Source organism: Bos grunniens, chromosome 13, assembly GCF_055505025.1.
Source record: "Bos grunniens cultivar Pamir isolate PY7600 chromosome 13, Bosgru_T2T1.0, whole genome shotgun sequence".
Lineage (NCBI taxonomy): Eukaryota > Metazoa > Chordata > Mammalia > Artiodactyla > Bovidae > Bos > Bos grunniens.
The window spans coordinates 23,736,118-23,747,493 of record NC_141177.1 but is presented as its reverse complement, the minus strand read 5'-3'; the positions used below and the strand labels follow the sequence as shown (position 1 = coordinate 23,747,493).

At 50.7% G+C, this 11,376-nt stretch overlaps 1 long non-coding RNA gene across 1 annotated transcript; it reads left to right on the top strand.

Moving 5' to 3' along the window:
* Positions 1-806: 806 nt before the first annotated feature.
* Positions 807-2,618, top strand: LOC147360490 (uncharacterized). The gene is made up of 2 exons (XR_015139198.1): positions 807-1,010; positions 1,598-2,618. It is a non-coding gene; the product is annotated as an uncharacterized LOC147360490 (long non-coding RNA).
* The last annotated feature ends 8,758 nt before the right edge of the window (positions 2,619-11,376 follow it).

Below are 11,376 nucleotides of genomic sequence, written 5' to 3'. Positions count from 1 at the left end.
TGCTAGGTCGCGTCAGTCGTGTCCGACTCTGTGCAACCCCATAGATGGCAGCCCACCAGGTTCCCCCGTCCCTGGGATTCTCCAGGCAAGAACACTGGAGTGGGTTGCCATTTCCTTCTCCAATGCATGAAAGTGAAAAGTGAAAGTGAAGTCGCTCAGTCATGTCTGACTCTTCGTGACCCCATGGACTGCAGCCTACCAGGCTCCTCCATCCATGGGATTTTCCAGGCAAGAGTACTGGAGTGGGTTGCCATTGCCTTCTCCGGTATTTATGACATAGAAAGCTTTAAGTGAGAAAAAGGAAATTTACAAGAAAATGTGTGTGTAAGGAGGTAGGGTGTGTGTGTGAATCAAGTTTATGGTGGTCAAGAGCATAGGATTTGGAGCCAGACCACTCAGGTTCAACTATTGCTTTCACCCCTTACTTAACCTTGGTTATTTTATTTACACTCTCTGTGCCTCAATTTCTTCATCTGTAAAATGGGGATAGTAACAAAGTGAAGACTCCAGGAGATAACTCCACCTAAAGCAGTGAACGCAGGTCCTGGCACACCTGACTGCTCAGACGATGTTAATCTTGTTAGCCTCCTGCGCTGGGACCTCTTTCCTACAATCTTCAGCGGCCAGACTCCGGCCAGACCCCAGCTGGCCCCGCCCTGGCTCCGGAAGCCAGCAGCCCTGCTGAGGCCACGGTCCATTGTTCCCTCCTTCCTGCTCAGCTTTGCAGCTCCGGCCAGGGCGCATCCGGGCTGGGGAGCCCACCCTCGAGCCACCCCCACTCCACCCCCGCCGACCCACTCCCAATCAGTCCCAGTCAGGCCCCTCCTGTTCAGAGTTGGAGCTCTTGACTGCTCCGAGGCCTCCGTCCAGCTTGCCCCCGTCTCCTGTCTAGAAAAATCAAAAATAGCAGAGGCATCTCTCAGGACTGCCTGAGGGTCCCATGAGATCACGCGTGCATGAGGCTGAGCTCCAGGTCTGGTGTCCCACTCAGAGTACAGCTGTCCTCCCAGGTACTGTCAATTTGGGGGGATGGCTGCTCCTGCCAAGGCGCAAGGGGGACCGGTTCAGTCGTAGTGTCTGGGCTGGAGTGGATTTCTTAGATCACGCTGCCTCTCCTCACCCCACCACTCAACCTGTTCCCTGGCACGAGGCAAAAAGTGGGTAAAAGGGCTGGACAGCTTTCCCAGGCTGGCAGCTGGAAGAGATGGGCTCTGGAGTCCTCGCATCCTGGATCTGCCTCGGAATTGCCATGTGGCCTTGGGCAAGGCCTCCCCTTCTTTGTGCCCCCCTTTCCCTCCTCCCTGGCTGTACTGTGGCCATCTGGGTAACTGTGGGAAAGGTGATCCCCCCAGGACTCAGTTTGTCCTGTCTGCCAAAGGGCCTGCACAGCTAGATTAACAAGGTGACTGCTGATCTCAGGAAGTTTCTTTCTTGTCTTTCTGCTGCCCTGTCCCCCATTTCTCTGCTCAGACAAGCCCACCACACTGGGCTGGCCACGGGAGGCTTCCGGAAGAGTATGTCCAAGTCTTATCAGTGTGTCCCTTTGTGTGGGCAGGACCAGGATCGGTTTTTTGATACGCTTTCTCTCTACCCTCAGCCCAGCAGGCAGAATGGGCCTCCCTGTCCACAAGTTGGCTTTGCCGCAACATGAACCACACAGGCAGCATGCTGAGTGGCCACGTGCAGCAGCAAGCATCCCGCCATCAGAGGGAGCTCGCTCAAGACGTGAGGCACGGGGATGAACCAGGGCTCACATCACATCACAGCTTCAAAGCCTCAGCCTATCCTCAGAGTACCCTCCTGCGGCCTTCATGCCCCCAGGGGACCTCTCTGGCCATTACTTCCTGCCAGCGGCTGTCGTCTTGCTGCCTTCCCTCTCCTGCTTCCCTCCTTTTGCTTCCCATCCTGTGGACTCCAACAGAAACCCCTGAATCTTCTCTTCCCGTTATACAAACAATTGATTTCTTCCCAGTTTTGATAGGGGCAGTTGGTTGGGGGGGGGGCTTGGATGCCCCCATGCTGTGCTGTGCTGTGCTTAGTCACTCAGTTGTGGCTGACTCTTTGCGACCTCATGAACTGTAGCCCACCAAGCTCCTCTGTTCATGGGGATTCTCCAGGCAAAAATACTGGAGTGGGTCGCCATGCCCTCCTCCAGGGGATCTTCCCAATCCAGGGACTGAACCCACCTCTCTTGCATTGCAGGCAGACTCTTTACTGTCCAAGTCACCAGAGAAGCCCATGAATACCGGAGTGGGTAGCCTATCCCTTCTCCAGGGGATCTTGCTGACCCAGGAATAGAACCAGGGTCTCTTGCACTGCAGGCAGATTCTTTACCAGCTGAGCTACTAGGGAAGCCCGGATGCCCAATAATCTCCATTGATTCCCCCCAAATCATCCCAAATAGACAAGGTCACCCCCAAAGAAATCTTAGGGATATTTTGTGCTTTATAAACACAGTCTTAAGCCCCTTGCCTCCCCTAAACCTTTCTTTGCCAACCTTCTGCTCTCAAGTTTGTCCACCTGAGCTCATCAAAGGGCTCAGTCGGGCAAAGGGTCTTCCACTGAAAAGTATTTCCTTCCATGAAAGGCTGCTGGGAATTAAAAGGCACATTTCCCCATGTTACTTGTGTTATTTTCATTACTCTTCACCATAACTGCTGTTTGAGAAGCATGCGTTCGATTTTGCAGAAGAGGAACCAGGCGGATTGGAAGGCCTGTCTGGCCTGACAGCCCCAGGCTCGGAGTTGTCAGATGTCTTTCTTCTCTTCAGTGCCCCCCACGCCAGGTAGGTCCCTGCTGCTGGACTCAGTGTGGCCCCACCCCCATATCCAGGACATAGAGGCTCCCTCTGCCCCTGCACAGGTGACCACAGCCGCCTGGTGACCCCCCAAACAGAGGCCTGAGGTGGTCCTTAGTGTCATTCTCCATGTTATTTCCCAGGCTCTGCCCTCCAGGTACATGGGGAGATGGCACTTCCTGCCCCCTTGTGATCGAGTGGGGTCATCTGTCTAGCCCTGGCCAATGAGGTGCATGTGGGCAGAAGCAATTGCCAGGTGAAGATGCTCTTCCTCCATCGTGGCTTCTGCTAGCCTTTGAGCAGGTGGCTTCTCCGTCTCCTGGGCCCTGGGGAGGTGACCGGAGAGCCCCACCGGCTTTTGATGGATGTGCCGGTGCTGCTAAGACCTGGGTGGTTTTTTATGCAGCGCGTGTGACCTCTCCTCCCTTGACTAGTACATTTCTCCAGAAAGCAGAACCAAGGTGGAGCTGAGAAATGGGGTGGAGGATGTTCAGTCTGGAGACCTGTCTTGTGTTCTTTTATGAGATGGTTCATCAGGTGTGGCCATGGAGCAGAGGGGAGGCTCAGGGAAACAAAGGTTCTATGCATGCACAAGTCTAGAGATAGGAAACATACGTGCCATGAGTGGCAAAAACACAGGGTGGTCAGGAGGGGGAGGGGAGAAGGCTTAAGCCACAGCCTTTACTGGGGTTTTCAAGAAAAAAGCAAGGTAGGGCAAGGTGAACAGTTTGGGAAGGACTGGTCCCAATAATTTCAGTGGGCTCTGGGCTGTAGGGGATTTCCAGTTGCCAAATACCTGGCCCTGGGGCGATTAGGCAGAGGGATTTCACCTATCAGCACGGGCTGATAGATATTGGGCTCTAGGTATATAATGCCAAATGTCCAGGCTGTATACCTGTGGTGTCTCGGGCCCAGTGGGGACCGACCGAAGCTGAGTTGGCCCTTTGCTGGATCTTAGCATATCTTGACATGAGGGGCAAAGACTGCTTGTTGCCTACCCAGTACACATGCTCCCCTTTTCCTTTGTAACAGAACTCCAGTATTATCTTGTAATGCGCCCAGCCTTGCATGCAACTGTGTGGCCATGTGATTAAATCCTTGCCACCTAAGTACCTAAGTATGAAGTCCGCCTGGACTTCTTGGTGGGCTTCCTATAGGGGGTCACTCAGCTGGAGGTCCTTCTGCCCTCTCCTTCCTGCTATCGCAGCTGCAGCCCCATCCGCGTTCTGAGTGGTGCAGGTGGTACAGAGTGAGTGTGAAAATTGCGAAGACTGGAAAGATGTTTCAATAGTCAATGAAGATCATAAAACCTCCTATAAAAATCCACTGCCCAAGAAGGTGGGCTACAATTCCCATGTGCTTTGTACCTGGCTAGCAAAGCCCTACTGTAAGGGCTGGCAGAGATATCTCTGGGTGGGCTGAAGGGACTGGGGACATTTTTCCAGCCCCGGAGGAGAGGGATTCTTTAGCAAAGCAACTCCAGCAACTGGAGAAGTAGGGCTTTGGACATACATTCTAGGGCTCTCTTTGCCTTCCTTCTCCTCCCCAAGTTGCACTAGGGCCCATGCACCTCCACCCCACAGCCTTCCCCAGAAGCTGGCTCTCTGCCAGGCAAAGGCAGGGAAAAGGAGTGTTCCCAGCTGGCTCTCCAAGCTCTCTTCAGAAGGGAAGCCGGGCTTCCCCAGGAAATGGAGCAGAGAATTAATAAGAGAAGACCAGTGCGGGGAGACCCCAGACCTCTCATGGCTGCTCTGAGCCAGACAAATCCCTCCACTGACTTGGGTTCCCACCTATAAGATGGGACAATAATACCCTGCCTGCCTCCCTCCCAGGGATGTTGAGGGACCATCCTGCAGAACTCAGAGGCGTGCAGAAGGCAGGGGAATTACAAGTGTGCAATCTGGAGGTGTGGGGTTGGCCCTCTCACAGAAAGCAAAAAGCAATGACCTACGTCCTGGTGGTGGTCACCAGCCCTGGCTCAGGTCTGATGGACCCAGATCAACAGCGCTCATGCCTCCTGTGATGCTGGACCTGAGCTTTCTCATCAGTAAACTGGCATTATTCCTGTGGACAAGGATGGCAGCCTACAGATGTGAACCACCGGGCGCAGCCCCTGGTTCCTGGCAGCCCTCAGAACTGGCTGGGTCTTCACCACCCACCCCTGGTCTCAGTGGGCATGTGCATTCTCACCGGATGCCCTGTTTTAAAGCCGCCTTTGTGTCTGGTGAATGCCCCACCTAACGACACTAATGAGAGTGAAGGACAGGGAAGCCCGGCAAGCTGCATGCAGCCCACGGGCACGCAAAGAGCCGGACGTGACTGAGCAACTGAACAACAACAATGATGCTTCCAACAGAGCACCCTTAATTTACCAGATGCTTTGCAGTGAGGGCTGGGCACACGACGAAGTCTTCCCCAGTCACGTGCCCTCAGTGCAAAATTTTGGGGGATCCATGACCCAAGGAGACAGGGGCACACAGACCCACTTTGGCCATGCCTACATCCAGTGTCTGGAGTCACCAGGGACAGAGGTCCTGCAGGGACTGGCCAGGTCTGGGAGTCAATGAGATGGGTTGCCATGTCAGTGTCTCGTGATTAGGGGCTGAGAGGTGATCTGGGCCATAAGACTTCCACGCTGGACTCTCTGCCTGACTTAGAGGTGGTGGGCTCCCCAGTAACCTTTAATAAGTTCCTTTCTTACTTAAGTAACACACAGCCAGTTTCTGTTGATGGACGATCACAACTCTGGCCGACTTCCCTCCTCAAGCCCAAATGCCGACACTTCCCCTACCCCCAAGTTGCCTGTGTGTGTTTAGATGCTCCTCCTGTGCCTCTGGTCAAGCAGCTTGGCTGCTGCGACCAACTGTCACCAGCAAATACCAAGTTAGACCCAGGGCCAGGCTAATGAGGCTGGCACAGCTGCCACAGCCTGCAAAGGGAAAGCAGACAGATTCTAGGTTCGAATCCCAGTTCCACGGCTTAGCACGTGTGATCATGGGCCCTCACCATGCCTGTCCGAGTCTCAGTTTACTTGTCACAACACCCCAGTGGTCATGCTTTAGGGGTTTCAAGGAGCTAAGGGGTGGAAAGCCCCTAGCCCCACGCTTAGCACACTGTAGGCACTGGATCTGAGAAGAAACCAGGTTCGGAAGGAGTAAGACATTAGCTCTCACGTTATAGGTTGTGTCCCGGTCACCTGGAGAGGTGAATCAAAGGCAGAGCAGGGTGCAGCAAGCCTGGTTGTTCCCTGGAATCTGTCTTTTTAACTGTTCTGTACCCAAAGGTCTCTGTTGCAGGTGGCTGGGGTCAGTGCCCTTGGAGAAATACAGGATTCAAGGGGAAGATTAGAGGAAGCAAGGGCCCAGATGGTGGGGCCGCCACAGTAGTGGGCCGTCTGGGGACCTCAGCTTCCTACTTGCTGGAAGCTTATCCTGGGAGAAGCTCCAGCCTGGATGGATGGTCCAGAAAGGATGCAAGTAATTTGTTTATTTGATCTCTGATCACATTTAAAGCAGTAATGGATACACTTTTTCTCACCTGGATAAAACAAAAATTCAATAATGTATTCAATATTATAATAATTCAAATTTAGCTGGCTCTTCCCATGGGCACCGTGTCATTGCACACTTTGTGCTAATAGATACGAAGTGAAATCATTCTCACAGGTGAGGAGACCGAGGCCCAGAGAGATGGAGTGACCTGCACAAGTTCACGCGGCCTAAGCATAGAGATTTTAGCCCAGGCGGGCTGGGATTCCACAGCCATACGATATGCTGTGCCCCCTTTAGGATACCACTTTCAGGTATTTTTTGAGGGGGTGGTATTGTAAGGGGTCTCTGGCAGGTGCCTGTGCCCATGTTGGGGTCTCTGGCAGGAGCCTGTGCTTCCAAGCTAGGGGCTAAGTAGAACTAAATGGGGTGAAGCATGAAGGGAATCAGCCCTCTGGTGCTCAGCTCCCACCTGAGAAATCCATGGTTCAGCTCTGTGGGGATGGGGAAGGCTTCCTGAGCCCTGATGGCTCCATTCAGTTCACAGCCACGGCCTGTTCACACCCCCGGGCTGTGTGGCCTTAGGCAAGGTGCTCCGCCCTCCCCATCTTCCGGCTGCTGGGAACAACCTGAAACTGGGCTCTACCCCATGCTCAGCAGAGCGTTCCACATGCAGATGGAGCACTTCCAGTTATCATTTAGCGGTACTGATGCAGCTGTGGTGACGAAACCCGAGTTTTCTACACCATCCCAGTTCTAGGCAGAGGGTAGAAGTGTGCAGTTGGCACTTCTCTCTGCCCAGCAGCCATTCCCCCTTCTTCCATGAAAAAAAACCTTGTTTTGACTTGAACCAGTTGACTTTTGTTTCAGTAACTTGTAGCTGGACTCCTTCCAAGAGGAAGTTGGAAACATGTTTATGGAGTGTCAGCTATGTCCTAAGCACTGCATATGATTCATTTAATTCTCATGACAAGCTGGTAAAGCAGGTACCACTGAAGCTCAGAGAGGTTAGGTAACTTGTGCAATGTCATAGATCTGAGACAGAGATCTGGGGCCCCAGCCCAGCCCATCTTTTAAATGAGTTAGTCATTACATTTATATCTGTGATTGACTTTTCTAGGAGGGCATGCATTGAGTCAATAGATACTTATTGAGAGCCTATTATATACCAGGCAGGGTGCTGGCCCTATGGATGAGAATCCCATAGACAAGTCCCTGCTCTCAAGGAGTGCCCATTCCAGGTGATGCAGAGGTTTCATCTCACAGGCCAAATCCAGGTGGTATTAGCTACCTGCCACATTATTCTGAGAGAATTCTGAGCTGCCTCTGGGCTTAGCAGCAAGGGGTGTTACTGGCTGATTACTCAGGTCTGTGAAGGGTGCTGTATAGAGTTTCTGAGTGTATGGTGCATATTGGATACCAATGGTTTAGATTTTTGAAGATGGTTATGCGAGTGTATAACAAAGCAGAAACATATCCTGGTCGGAGCACAGGTTCTAGTTTTCATTTTGAAAATAGCCACTGTACATGTAATAACTAGGCCCTACCCTCAAGGAACTTAGGCTGTAATTGGTGGCCAGCCACCCTGGTGGCTCAGATGGTAAAGAATCCACCTGCAATACAGGAGACCTGGGTTCAATCCCTAGGTTGGGAAGATCCCCTGGAGGAGGGCATGGCAACCCACTCCAGTATTCTTGCCTGGAGAATTCCCATGGACAGAAGAGCCTGGCGGGCTACAGTCCATGGGGTCACAAAGAGTCATACATGACTGAGCGACCAGGCGTGCACATGCTTAAAATATAAAAAAATTTAAAAAGGACACATGAAAAATACAAGATGATTACTATCAAAGAACAGAACGGAACAGCACGATCTGATCCAGAGCTCAGAAGCAAGACAGGCCACACGGATGGAAGTGATCATGGAGGCTTCCTGGAAGAGGAGCTTGGAGTGGGGGCGGGGGGAAGGCATTCCAGGAGAAACAGCAGCAAAGGTAGGGAAGCTTGAGGTGAGAGTGGAGAGGCCTACAGCCTGGCTCAGGTAGGAGTGCTGGGGCAGCAAGGCTGAAAGGATAATGAGAGTGGGGAGGCCTGCAGCCTGGCTCGGGTAGGAGTAAAGGATAATGAGAGTGGGGAGGCCTGCAGCCTGGCTCAGGTAGGAGTGCTGGGGCAACAAGGCTGAAAGGATAATGAGAGTGGGGAGGCCTGCAGCCTGGCTCAGGTAGGAGTGCTGGGGCAACAAGGCTGAAAGGATAATGACGATGACATGGGCCATGGAGTCTCAATGTCAGGCCTGGGAATTCAGTCCTGATCCTGACCCTCGCTCTCTCCCTTCAGTTGTTGTTCAGTCACTCAGTTGTGTCCGACTCTGTGATCCCATGGACTGCAGCATGCCAGGCTTGCCCATCCTTCACCATCTCTCAGAGTTTGCTCAAACTCGTGTCCATTGAGTTGGTGATGCCATCCAACCATCTCTTCCTCTGACGTCTCCTTCTTCTCCTGCCTTCAGTCTTTCCCAGCATCAGGGTCTTTTTCAATGAGTTGGCTCTTTGAATCAGGTGTCTAAAGTATTGGAGCTTCAGTTTCAGCATCAGTCCCTCCAATGAATATAGGAGGGACTATATTCAGTAGGGAACCGCTGAAGACTTTGAGCAAGGGCATGCTACAGCAAAGTATCAGTTCTTCTTGGTGACTGCAATAGGGGAGAAGTCAGAGCTGGAGGTGGCTAAACCAGCAGGGCACAGAGGGAGCACCCTGCATGTAGGTGGGGGTGAGGGGACATAGATCTTGTCCCAGATCTGTGTGGACAGACATGCTGTGTGACCACAGGCAAGTTCCTTACCCTTCTGGGCTGGTTTTTCCCTCCATCTTCTCGAAAAGCCTGCCCCTCCCCCACCTTTTTTTTTTTTTTTCTTTTTGCGGGTCTGTGGGTTCTTAGTTTTGCACTAAGGATTGAATCCCTGCCTGCTGCAGTGGAAGCATGCAGTCTTAACCACTGGACCACCAGGGAAGTCACAAGAAAGCCACTTTTAGACCCTACTGAGTGAACTGAGATATGTGTGTGTGGCGGGGGTGGTGAGGGCAGGAGATGTCACATGGTTCAGTTAGGGTCTCTATTTGCTACTTTTCTTTGGACTTGAAGGCCTAATCTAAGGTGGTCCGTCAGCCATGGTCTCCCACACACTTCAAGCCCGTGTGGCTCAGCCCTTGGGTGTGTCCACACCTCAGCTTCAAGTGCATTTGTCTCATAGAAGGGAAAAAAGGACCTTGGAGCCTCTCTGCAGCTGCGTCACTCGAGAGGGACTTTGCCTCTTACCCTGCTCTGCAGGGATGGCAGGAGCCACTGAAGTAATGGCTGTGAAGCGCCCACGGTAGGGTCTTTATGCCCTGCATCCTTGCTGTTGTTCCTGTTTCCTGCTTTGGTCTTCAGTGTGGGGCTCTTGGCTATAAGCCCCTGAGGCTGGCAGTGTCTCCTCCATGGGCTGAACATTTTCTGGGCCCCAGCCAGGATCTGATGCCCCAGTGCCCCTCTGTCCAGGCTCCTCACAGGGACTGTGACGTGGGCCTGCCCGGCCTGCTGAGCCACCCTGACATTCACCCCACCCTGGGCGGCTGCCCTGCATCATTCCTCCCAGGACTGCCCAGCACATGGGGGCCGGCCCTCCCCAGGCACCAGGTGTGACGGTCACCTCTGTACCACCCAACCCACCAGGACCTCAGCTAAATTCTTCCCTGCTTTCTGTCTATTTTACATGATTATTTGGGGGGATGGTCAAATACATTAAATTTTTTCAAAATTTAAAAGGCACAAAAAGTGTGCTATTACAAAAAAAATCCCCTCCCGCCTCAGCATTGAGCCCCTTAGTTCTCCTTCCTGGAGATAATTCATCTAAATTTCTTTTTAAAACAATTAACCTTAATTTGATCACCCCTTACAAAAATCATAAACATGCAAAGCAAAAACTAACTTCAAAAGAAAACCCCATCACTTTGAAACAGACACAGAAATACAAATCAAAGCCTATCCCCACAATCCCACCATCTGAATTTCCAGTGTTTTAGGATATGACCACCCAGACAGTTTTCCGTGCATATTTACTTTTTAAAAAATGAAAACCAAACACAAGATGGATGTCATAATATTGATTTTTTTTCGATATGTTGCCAGAACATTTCCTCATGACTTAAAAAAGAAAATGAGACCATATTTTGTATTTTATTTATAAATATATATTAAAATTATAAATGTTATATATTTATATAATTAAGTTATATAAGTATATACTATTTATTATGTTAAAAACAGGGATACTGTTGAGAGGATTACTGAATTTTTTGGTTTTATTTTTGGTTCTTTAATAATTTTGCCTTTTCTGAGTTTGCACGGTTTGTGGTTGTAGGTCCATAGTAAATTAAAGCTGTTTTGACTCATAAGAGAACAAACCCACGGTTACCAGAAGGGAAGAATTCAGGGAGCGGACAGCCAGGGAGCCCCAGGATTGACATGCACACACTGCTACATTTGAAATGGATAGCCAACAAGTACACACTGCACAGCGCGGGGAACTCTGCTCACTGCCACGTGGCCTGGATGGAAGAGGAGCTGGGAGGAGAACAGCCATATGTGCGTGTACAGCTGAGTCACTCCACTGTGTACCCAAAGCCATCACAACACTGTCAATCAGCTATATTCCAATACAAAATAAAAAGGTGAAAAAATAAAAACCTTACAAAATAAGCCAAAAAAAAAAGAAAAAATAAAGCTCTTTTCACCACTCATACATGCACCATAAGATTTGGCCACTGATTTAGATGTAGGAAGTATAAAAGAAGTAGAGATCTTAGATGTGTCTAAGTTTTCTCATTTGTGTTACTAGGTGACTACTGATCACATTTACTAAAATAGGCAATGAAAAATGGAAGCAGTAATTTTGATGAGAAAAAAAGTTATAAAACATATTTCAAACTCCTCTAACTAAAACAATACTGATAAGAAAAACACACTTAATCCTTGTTTTTTCTTAATCACCATCTTTTTAGAACTTTGCGTTTATCTTTGTGTAGTGATGTGGTATAGCAGCCAAGAATACAG